Raw genomic sequence first — 12,184 nt, forward strand, 5'->3', positions numbered from 1 at the left:
TATTCTGTCATTGTTTTATTGTGCATTTCTGACTGTATGCATTCTCATGGCCCAGCAACCAAAGTTCAAAGTACATTTATGTCACCATATACAACAATGCCATTCATTTTCTTGTGGGCATACTCAGCAAATCTATAGAATAGTAACCAGGATGAATGAAAGATCAACTAGAAATGCAAAAGACACTATACTGTGCAAATACAAATAGTAATAAATGAGCACATGAGATAATGAGATAAAATGTCCTTGAAAGTGAAGTAATTGATTGTTGGAACATTTCAATGATGGGCAAGTGAAATTGAGTGTAGTTATCCTCTTTTATTCAAGAGCCTGGTGGCTGAGGGGTAGTAACTGTTCTTGAGCCTGGTGATGTGAGTCCTGAGGCTCTAGTACCTTCTACTCAATGGCAGAGGCAACAAAAGGGCCTGACCTGGATGGGGAGGATTGCAGATGATGGCTGCTGCAGGATTTCAGGTAGATATTGTCAATGGATGGGGGGGGGGTGGGGGCTTTACCAGTGGTGTACTGGGCCAAATCCACTACTTTTTGGAGGATTTTCCATTCAAAGGCATTGGTGTTTCCATACCAGGCTGAGATGCAGCCAGTCAATGTATTCTCCACTACACATCTATTAATGTTTGTCACAGTTTTAGATGTTATGCTGAATCCACTAACTGGGATTCATGTCTAAAAAAATCCTGTCAGAGGGCTTTCCACCTTTGCCAACAAAGAACTAGCCAGGGTCTACATAAGGTATCTGTGGGTGTAACGAGCAGATAATTGATGAACGTGGTCAACTAGCATCTACCAGGGAGCTTGAATCTTGCAGTTTTGAGGCAATGGATTCCTAAAAAATGTTGGTTGGTTAACAAAATCCTATCATTAGTAGTATACTCAAATATGTGGCAAATTATGAAGGAAAATTACATTTGTACTGATAGTAACAGGAATGTATTTTAAAAAATCCCAGCCACATTGAAAGATTGCCACATCACTTTTAACTTCTGTTTGCTTCAATTTTATAGCATCAATCATTGACTACTGGCTGTGCCAAATTGCCATTTACCTCACTATGGTATGTTATGATAGTTTAATTCAGGTACGACTTACACTGTGAATGGCTGGGCCCAGGGGAGTGTTGCAGAACAGAGAGACCTGCGAATACAAGCACAAGGTTCACTGAAAGTGAAAATGCAGGTAAATGGGGTGGTGAAGAAGACTTTTTGCATCCTGGCCTTCATAATTGAGGGTGCTGAGTATAAAAGTTGGGAGGTCCTAATGCTGTGTAATTCTGGTGAGGCTGCACCTGGAGTATAGTGGTCAGTTCTGGTTGCCCCTGTTGGAAACCACTGTTCTTTAAAATAATACTTTTTATAAGATTTATACTTTTTACCAAACTCATGTATTTCACACAGTGGCAGAAAGAGGTATAGCAGCTAAACTAACAGGTTTCTTATTTTCTAAACCTTTCTTATTTTTCATTGGCTCAGTATGAGCACATTACCTATGTGATGTAATTGTTTTAATTATGTAGCCTATTAACTATATCACCCTACCTAAGGCATATTCCTTTTATTGTAAAAGTGATAGATTTTTCATCTTGGCTTCTTTATTCCTTTGTCTTTACACCTCTTAGCATCGTTTCTCAGCTCTTTATTTAGCTTGCTTAGTATTTGTATGTTTGTCTGTACACTGAAATAATCTGAAATCTTGGAATCAAGACTGCTCGTCATTCCTGACTCCCAGAAGTACCTTAAGGATCCGAAAGTAAACAAAGTCCCAACAACTCGCTATAGAGAAGATGTTGTTAAAATGGAATGGATGCAAAGAAGGTTTACAAGGATGCTACCAGTTCTTGAGAAATTCAGTTATTCAGAACGGTGGACAGGTTAGAGCGTCATTCCTTTGAGCGGAGGGGACTGAGAGGTGATCCTATTGAGATGTATAAAGTCATGAAGGGCACTCAGTCTTTCTCCTGGAGTTGGGGGATCCGGAGCTAGAGAGCATAGGTTTAAAGTGAGATGGGAGAGATTTCATAAGAACTTGAGGAGCAACTATTTTACACAAAGGGTGGCATTTGAGTGGAATAAGCTGCCAGATTGATAAGACTGTTGGACAGGGACATGGATAGGAAAGAGGGAAAGAAGGTTATGGTCAAATGCTCACAAATGGAGCTAGTGAGGATGAGGCATCTTGGCCGGCTTGAACTAGATGGGCTGAAGGGCTGGTTTTCATGCTGTATAACTATAAATTCTAATTCACAATGAAAGAAGAAAGTCCATTTTTGATTTTAAAAAAAGTCTCCCAAAATAATCACTTCAACATATTTGAAATGACAGCTCTGGGCAGCTTAGAAAACTGGATCTAAAATTTTACTCCCACACTAAATTATAATTAACCCTATAAAAGAGAAATTCCTTCAGGTATGAACATTCATAGAACTATAATATTTAAAAGCTTTTCACTGTGTGTTGAGCATTACCCAAACACGTTAAAGCACGAATCAATATAAGGGCAAATTTTGCAAACCTTTTGCTGGCCGGATTTAGCTGCACTCTGCTAGTATGTACATTGGGAATTCTGCTGTGGGTCAGCGTGGCCTGTAGATTTGTCAAAATTAATTGATGTAAATTCCTGTGGCAACTTGACACCAAGGTTCCTGATGTGATCACTGGAAATCAACATTTCAAGTCTGGACCATGAGTGAGTGCTCTTACTGCTAACTTCTTCAAGACTTAACACTCATGTATTTTTACTTGGATTCTCATATTACTGAAGGTCACTGAGTGTTATTTCAACTTCCCTAAGAATACCATTTCGGACATTCTGTTGCCAATTAAAGCTGGCAGTATTAGCATACGAACAGTAAGGCTTTAATGACAAATCTCCTAGACCAATAAAAGCCATTCTTCTGTGCAGTGAAGTGGTCTATTGTAGAACACAGCTTGTTCTTATGACTTGTTTTGACTATTTACAACCATTGCCCGAGGTTATTCAGAGGGCAGCTTGGGGGTGAACTTTACCTTCACCCAAGGGTAACCTCTATACCAGCAACCTCTGCTGAAACCAAGCAAAAGTCACCATCAGATAAAATGACTGAAGAAAACAGAAAATGAGTCCCAATAAAAAATGAGACCTTAAAACTATTTTGTGATTCTTGAAGTTTATTATCAAATTTAGTTTGAAAACTTTGTCAGCAAGAATCAACAAAAATACAATACAGTATATAGTGTATAGCAGAGTGGTAGTACTGTGATATTTGTCAGATTCTCTTCTGTGAAACATCTCACACCTGCTTTTGCTTTTAGATGTTTTTGCCACAACTTGAAGTTTTAATTTAGAACACAGGTCTGCAGACGCTGGAAATCCAAAGCAGCACACACAAAATGCTGGAGGAACTCAGCAGGTCAGGCAGCATCTCTGGAAATGAAAAAACAGTTAACGTTTCAGGCCTAGTATTTTGTGTGTGTTGCTTTGAATTTAGAATTTCCCAGTTATTTTTATGGCAGGAAGCTGCTGACTTCAGGCTGTTTTTTCCCCTCTTGTTTTATGAGCCCTTTTCTTGTCACATGGGTCAAAGACTAAGGCTAAAATTCTGCCTTCCAGCATCTCACTGTTGGTTCTTCCAACAAATGAGGCCAGCATGCTGGGGCTATATTAACTACAATAATACAGGAAGCTCACAATAAGTGTGAAATACTGGTTTTCTACTCTGCCCAATATCAATTGCGTCATCCTTTCCTGGGAAGTAAAAGCAGATAGAGTGTAAAGCTAATCATACATCCAGTCATCTTCAAAAAATTTTTCAGGAAGGGCCAGAATAGAGTTATCCCCAAAAAGAATGATTTTTTTCTCTCAGGACTCTGCTGATACCTTCCTCTAGCTTCAGTTGTGATTCGAAATCCAACAGAGTTCGTAACATTTTAAAATATACATGCAGGGCTTCAATTCATAAAGACATCTTGCATCCCAATCTGTAATTATTTTAATCCCTAGCTTTGTTATTATCATGCTGTGAGATATTTTGGGTTAAGAATCCCATAGTGCCAGAAATGAGGAGTGAGAGATGCTAAAAGTAGTTGTTGCAGCCCTGGGGAACTTCTTCCAGTTCATCCATGAAACTGTTTAAATCTCCTGTTCTCATGTTTCCTTTTCTCTTTTCAAAGTGGCTGGGATCCTGGTTGGAGTCCATGTTCCACAGCTACGCTCAACCTGCATTCTTGGAACTTGTTGAACCGGCTGTGTTTCATGATCTCAGAGAGTGGCTTGGAAGGCATGCGCCTTCGGGGTACGACCCTCTGGATGACCGGATTTCTCGCCGATGTCACCGACTAAAGCTTCGAGGGAAATGGAACATCCAGACCGCGGGTGCAGTCGTTGGAGGTTTCTGCACTCTCTTTGTCTCGATGGTGAGAGAGAGTCGGGTGACTCTCGAGTCGGGGGAACTTGAATAGGTGATGCTGCAGATTGAGTCTGTGATGAATGCAAATGCAAAGTCAGCATTCATTTCAAAAGATTAGAATATAATAGCAAGGGTGTAATGCTGAGACTTTAAAAAGCACTGGTGAGGCCTCATTTGGAGCTTGTGAGCAGTTTTGGGCCCCTCATCTTTGAAAGGTTGTGTTGAAACTGCAGTGGACTCAAAGGAGTTTCATGAAAATTATTCCAGGATTGAATACCTTCTCATAGGAACAAAATTTGATTGCTCTGGACCTGTGTTCACTAGAATTCAGAAGAATGAGGGGTGACCTTATTGAAAGCTATTGAATGGTGAAAAGCCTCGATAGAATGGATCTGGAGAGGATGTCCTTATGGTGGAAGAGTCTAAGGCCAGAGGACACACACTCAGAATAGAGGGGTGTCCTTTTAGAGTGGGGATGAGGAGGAATTTCTTCAGCTGAAGAGTGGTGAAGCCGTGAAATTCATTGCTACAGGCAGCTGTGGAGGCTAAATGTTTATGTACATTTAAGGCAGAGATTGATAGATTCCTGATTGGTCACGGCATGAAGGGATATGGGGAGAAGGCAGGAGATTGGGGCTGAGAGGAAAATTAGATCAGCCATGATGAAATGGCAGAGCAGATATAATGAACCAAATGGCCCAATTCTGCTCCTCTATCTTATGGACATATGGTCTTATGGATGTTAGATTATGGTCCCTGGGGACCATACATGGTGGTTGGTGGAGCAGCTGATGCTTCTGTTGGAGCAAGCAGAGGGAAGGGGAGGGGAGGACTGACGCTATTGCTGCTGCTTTTGCATGGGAGGGGGAGCTTTGGGGCTCTAACTTTTCCTTTTATACATTCTTTGTTTCTTTTCTCCCTGTTTTATGGATGTCTGCAAAGAGTAAGGAGTAGACATTCTCTGATATTGAATTGAAATATTGAACCATTGAAGTGTGCAAAAGTATCAGAGTGCTGGATATCTCTGATAATTTCAGATAAGTTCCCTGCACTGACTGTGCTTGAAAACCAGGGATATCAAGTTTTTGGAGCTAGATCTCACCAATTTCCTTCTCATTCCATTAACAAAACAACCCTGACAAAGTGATGACACCAGCTGTCAATACAGAAGAATGGCCAGTTACTATGTTACATTTCAATCCGATATGGTTAACCACCACAGCGTTCAGCTATAAGCAGCGGTGCGGAAATGTTGGATGGGTAGACATCTTGCTCACCTCCTGACCCCTTAAAGGTAGTCATTAGGTGAAGGTCTTGACAACTACAGCCAAATCTTGTGCCTGTGTAAGTCACCTTTGACATTCTAAAAGGTATACTGTGGGACCTCAAATTTGAACTACATTCACAGCTTTTTCACTCTTATGATGGTGATATCTTCCCAAGCCTTACACATGTCAAGGTTTTAATAAATCAAATTTTGCCTCTGGTGTTCTATTTTATCATGAAATGCCCACCCCATAATCCAATGCCTATTCTAACACACACATGTATCTCTCCCATTGATGAGGTTGGTTTCAGCTGTCTGAACTAAATATTCCAGAACTCCACTTGAAAACCTTCATGACTCATCAACTGACACTTAAGTTTCTACTTAAAATCTCTCTCATCTGTTTTTGGTCACCCTTTTCAACACCTCCATCACTGACTCATTGAATAGTGCTATATTTTTTCCTATGCAAATATCCTATTTAAATGGAAATTGCTGTTGTTAATCATTTAGCCTGCCTATTTTAATCAACTGTATGTGAACAATGGGAAACTGAAGTCATAATAGATAATAGGGATTAAATGTGTCATTTCAATTGTTCTGTTACAAATGAGTTCCAATTTGATGGCAACATGATACAGATTGCAGAGCTGCGGCCTCACACATCCAGTGACCTGGGCCAAAAATATCGATTGTACTTTTTTCCATAGATGCTGTCTGGCCTGCTGAGTTCCTCCAGCATTTTGTGCGTGTTGACTGAATTCTATACTGACCTCCATTACTGTCTGGGTGAAGGTGCAAGAATCTCCCAAGTTTTCCAGATTCCTTTCCACGTGCCAAAGGATCAACTAATGCAGTGGAAAGAGTGGGCAGCTTCTAGTTCCTGGATTCAGCATCCTAGAGGATCTATCCTGAGCCCAAATCGATGCAATCAGGATGAAGGCACAACAGCAGTTATACTTCATTAGCAACTTGAGATTATTTAGTATGTCAGCAAAGAATCTAGGAAAATTTCTGCAGATGCACCATGTTGAGCATTCTGACCCATTGGATCACCATGTGGAATGGAGGAGCCAATGCACAGAATCAGAAAAAGATACAGAGGCTTGTCAACTCAGTCAGCATCCATGATGGGCACTGGCCTCTCTACCATCAAAGGCATCTTCAAAAAATGATGCCTCGAGTTGGCAACAACCATTACTAAGGACCATCACCATCTGGAACGTGCCCTTTTCTCATGACTAACATTGGGGATGAGCTACAGGAGCCTGAAGACCCACACTCAACATTTTAGGAACAGCTTATTTTCCTTTGCCATCAGATTTCTGAACATTGCATGTACCCATGAATACCACCTCACTATTGTACTCTCTTTCTACACTATTTATTTTTATACATTCTTTGTGTAGCTTACAGTAATCAGTCAGGTTCACCATCACCAGAGTATGCCATGAGATTTATTTTCTTTGCGGCAGCATTACAATGTAGTACATAACATCAGGAAAAAAGTGAATTGGAGTAAGTAAAATAGTAATATAAAATAAGTAGTGCAAGAATAGGAATAAACAAAGCAGTGAGGCAGCATTGGTGGTTTTAATGTCCATTCAGAAATCTGACGGCAGAGCGAAGAAGCTGTTCCTGAATCGCTGAGTGTGTGCCTTCAGGCTTCTGTACCTCCTTGCTGATGGTAGTAATGGAACAAGGCATGACCTGGGTGATGGGGGTCCTGAATGATAAATGCCACCTGTTTGAGGCATCACTCCCTAAAAATGTCCTGGATAGTATATGTACTACATTGTACTGCTCCTGCAAAACAACAAATTTCATAATATACATGTCAGTTTCAGATTCTGATTCTAATTACAAGTAGTGTCTAAATGACCATTAGAATCTGAGGGCTGGGGTATGGGATGAAGGGAGAATAAGCATAATTAAGCAGTTCATGAAGGGGCATAGCCACACATAAGTAGACAGTCTGCATCTTTGTCCCCAGGAGTGAAATATCTAATACTAGAAAGCTTAAACTGGGAAGAAGTAATTTCAAAGGAGATATGCAGGCCAAGTTCTTTTTTACACAGTGAGTTCTGGATGTCTGTTATGTGTGGCAAGGTTGGTATTGGAGGCAAATATAACAGAGAGTTTTTTAAATGTTATTACTCATTGAGATACAATGTGGAACAGGACCTTCTGGCCTTCCTGCCATGCCACCCAGCAATCCCCCAAGTTAATCTGTGCCAAATCACGGGACAACTTACAATGACCAATTAACCCACGATCAGTATGTCTTTGGACGGTGGGAGGAAACTGGAGCAGCAATGATCATGGGGAGAATGTGCAAACTCCTTATAGTCAGCAGTGGGAATTGAAGTTGGTCACCTGTACTGTGAAGCATTGTGCTAACACTATGCCACCTCATGGTAGTGTAGTTTAAGAGGTTCTTGGATAGGCACATGAAGAACATTGACATGGTTCAGACAGAAAGGATTAATTTAGCTTAGCACAGCATCATGAGCTGAAGACCTATTCCTGTGCTATAATGTTCCAATAAAACAGGATTAGTATAAATGGGACTTTGATGGGCTTCTGTGCTGTAAACTTTGTGACATGATACTTGGTCAAAAAAAAAGAGCAAAGTAAGTCATAGAGGTCAGAATCCAAATCTATACATCTCCCAACCTCAGTACAGTTTTTAAGACTACACTGTTAGCTTTAATTTCTAAATATGCGTACAGGTTAAGTCAATATTCATGAAACATTTATTTGTGGACTATTCAACTAATAAATATTTTCTTACAATATTCTAAAGTATTCATATTCTTACTCCTCACCTGAAAAGTTCTTGTGCTGGAAAACATCAGGTCATCATTCTCCATCCAAGACTTGCTGGCTTCTCGTATTGCACAATATTAAATATCTAAGCCTACATCAGACAGTGCTGTATCTTGCAATACAATTCAGTAAAAGACAGAGTTTTTTTGCAGACACCGACTTCTCTCAAATTGTTCCATTAGCTTCAACAAATTAAACAAAACAGTTTCTTTCAAAATACTCTGATGGCTTTCTGTCAATTTGCTTCCGAACACGGTATAAAATGAGATTTTCTACATAATTGCTTTAAAACAGTGCTATTCCTCTTTGAAGGTACCTGCTATTACCTTAATTTATCCACTGCTGCTTTTTAGTGCTTCCTCAATTTAGCAGCTGTTTTTCTTAATGTCACTAAAGCTCTAAATAGGAACAGCAATAAAGCTCTTTATACCCTTAAAGATACTAAAAGGCAACTACCCTTCTTAATCTGTCTGCCAGGAAACATTGGATAAGCCTTCTATGTGAAAGCTTTATCATTGCCTTTTCCACAGCCAACTTAAACTGATTTTGGAAGCAGAACACTCCAAAGCTTGGCTTTATCCCCCATTATTTGTTTGCCATAGAAATGATGCCACAACTAAGTAAAGCTACATTGCAAAGAAATTGCTGCTTGTGTGGTCTTAGTGTACATGTTCACCTCATAGCAAATGGACTAGAAGAAACAAGGGTCAATTCTTGACCAAATGTGAGTTTGCTTTTCTCAGCCTGGGTGGTAGTTTGGGGGGGTGGGGGACTTTACAATTAGCCTCGGCATCTATGGGTTGCAGGATATATATTTTTTTTAAATAAACAAAGATTAACAAATAAACACAGGGTAGGCAAGTGGGTGGGTGACGGAGAGATTGCCAAGGTTCGCTTTTCTAATTGCTTTTCAAAAAATGCCTGTGGGGAAAAGTGTATACCTTTGTGGGATTAGTGAATGTATAAGGTCATCCCATCCGTACTCATTCCCAATGTTTGACAGGAATAGTCAATGAATCGTAGACTTGTTGTGGTACCAAAGAAGGTCTCTCAACTGGTTCGGTCTGTAGATTAATCCTATCATCTCTATTCCCTATAACCCTCCAAGTTATGTTTTTTCCTGAAATGTCAATCACATTTCTGCCTGAACAAGCAGTGAGTTTCACCATCCTAAGGACTCTGGTCAGAAAATAAATAGGTTTCCTCGCATCCTTCCATTATTTTGCACCCACCTCTTCCAACTTCTCCTCATTAATGAATGATTTGCTAATGGGAAGAGCCTCTCTTATTTGCCAGTCATTACTTGAATCACATGATCAAGTCTCCTTTTACCATTTATTGTTCCAAGGTCATCAAACCCAGCTTTTCCAGTCTAACCTTATACCTGAAAATTCCTGTTCCCTTTTGGTATATTGAAAAAGAAAAAAAAATGCTGGAAATCTGAAACAAAGCATAAATAATAGTAAAATGTAGCATGTCAGCCAGCACGTGCAGAACAGATTAACTTTTCAGTTTTCATCTGGAGTACTGTAGTAAATCTTTTCTCTACCTTCCCTCAGAGTTTCAAATACTACCTGAAGTGTGGTGACTAAAATTGATGCTGTATTTTAGTCATGGCTCAACTAGCACTTTCTAACATTTTGATGCAACCTCCCTGTTTTTGTACCTAGGGTTTTATAGACACTTTTAACCATCCTCTCAAATATGCTCTGCAACTTCCAGAGATTTATGTACATAGAAAATGGCTCTTTGTTGATTGCCCTTCCTGCAAAGGATTTCCTGCACACAAACTTATGGTCAACACGTAAAAAACACATGTTAAATGATAATATTTCCAGTCTATTACCTAAGTGAAAGAAAAAATGCAAATGCAAACTGTGTTGTATGTAACTTAAGGTTCATGCCTTTTTCACAATGGTTGTGCAAACTGCATTATTCAGAAAAAAATCAATATGTACCAACAGAAACTTCAGGTTGTTTTTGTTTACATGGTAGGTCTGACATAGAACAGCTCATTATAAAATGAATGACCTCCTGCCGATTTTATATGTACCATAAGTGACAGCTCATTAAATTTGTGTGTCTTTAACAACAAAAAATTATTTGTCAGTCAATCACACATCGGATGCTATAACATTGATTCATTCATTCTCATTTAAACAGACTATGCTTACGAGTTTTTAATTGCACAATTAATCCAGAAAGAAAGCACATAAACATAAATTACAAAAAAATAAGGTCGCGTTGCATATTTAAATTAATTTTGTGGTAAATACTGCGATAGTTCAATTTCTCTCAGATTCATCAATGCCTTTCCATAGTGGTATGACTTATAATAAGGTTAAGCTGAAAGAAAAGCATGCTTTTATGTTACCTGTTATCTAGAAATTCATCCCCAGTTAGTAATACAAGATCAACAATATAATACTGAAGGTTCACCTTCTATTCTGTTCCAAAAGTTTGTTCCATTAACAGCAATAAATATTAAAAAAATGAGGCAACAATTAAAAATAACATAACTCTACGCAAATAATGCACTGATGCCATTTTATTTATATATTTTTTTAATGATTGCATAGACACCCTTCCATTCAGATGCACTGGGGAAATTGACTCATGTAATTATTTGTATAGCTAATAAGATCACAGAAGAAAACAGCAACATAATATATTTGCACAGAGTTATTTCCAAATATGTACCAAAAGAAGCTAGAGGTTTCAAACAAAATCTCCATTGATGAGTGTCATGGTCAGCTCTGAATGGACAACTGACACTGGGTTAAGATGATGAGATGCTCACTATGACGTGGTGGCATAATGGTGTCTTCTACTCATGTACGTCTTACATATAACCCATAATGAATTACGCAAACAATGAATACTTAATCAAATATTTACAATATTATTCAAATATTACTGAAATATTAAATGCACAATATTCCTCCCTGCTTAGCTATAAACTCCAACTCAATATAGAATGCATCTCAACTTAAATATGTTACATATTGCTCTCTAGTCATCAAACACACAAACACAAATATATGTGTATATATATATTTATGTTTATATACCACACCCTGGCACACTGCTTTGACAGGCAGGCTAAACCAGGTGAGGGTAGCCAGCGGCCTCATACCCCGGTGATACAGGGACATGCCTGAAGTCATCTCCAGTGGACTGGATGGATGCTATCTACAGTGAGATCCAACGACTAGGAAAGCAATACTGCAACACTCCGTGGGGAGCAAAGGTCATGACAAAGCCCAGAAGACGTCATGACCATGCAACTAAGGAAGACCCCAGTTAGTGACACTTGTTCATACTACTGTACCCAGACTTCTGACTTTGAGAGTCCAATGGCTTTTCCACTTTCAAAAACTCTCCCGGACTGGTTTCCTTCCTGTCATTGTCCAACAAGATAGATGACCACTATAGTTAAATTTAAATTGTCCAATTCATGCCTGAAGATTTATTTGTTGTGCTGGATTTCTTACCCTCATGGGATAATGTCTTTCTTGACAAGGTGGGGGTAGTGGGGGTGGTTTCACCCTGCTTGGCTGGTGAGATGAGGTTGGGAAACAACCTTGGGTTCTGGAGCCTCTTCCATGGCAGTTGTAAGAGTTCACTTTGGAACTGCAGGAAGTGGTTCTGACACCTCTGTAAAATTTTCTTCTCTAACAGTTGAA

At 39.3% G+C, this 12,184-nt stretch overlaps 2 long non-coding RNA genes across 3 annotated transcripts; one reads left to right on the plus strand and one right to left on the minus strand.

Annotated features, from left to right (window-relative positions):
- Window positions 1–1,105: 1,105 nt before the first annotated feature.
- Window positions 1,106–8,504, plus strand: LOC132394347 (uncharacterized). Of its 2 annotated transcripts, none has more exons than XR_009512281.1 (3): window positions 1,106–1,197; window positions 4,167–4,409; window positions 6,380–8,504. It is a non-coding gene; the product is annotated as an uncharacterized LOC132394347 (long non-coding RNA). The 2 variants fall into 2 exon arrangements; XR_009512280.1 differs by having other exon boundaries at window positions 4,167–4,454; window positions 6,380–6,965.
- On the minus strand, window positions 7,108–10,585 carry LOC132394348 (uncharacterized). The gene is made up of 2 exons (XR_009512282.1): window positions 8,498–10,585; window positions 7,108–7,475 (listed from the first exon to the last, which is right to left on the minus strand). It is a non-coding gene; the product is annotated as an uncharacterized LOC132394348 (long non-coding RNA).
- Window positions 10,586–12,184: the final 1,599 nt, after the last annotated feature.

This window comes from Hypanus sabinus, chromosome 5 (assembly GCF_030144855.1).
Source record: "Hypanus sabinus isolate sHypSab1 chromosome 5, sHypSab1.hap1, whole genome shotgun sequence".
NCBI classification, from domain to species: domain Eukaryota; kingdom Metazoa; phylum Chordata; class Chondrichthyes; order Myliobatiformes; family Dasyatidae; genus Hypanus; species Hypanus sabinus.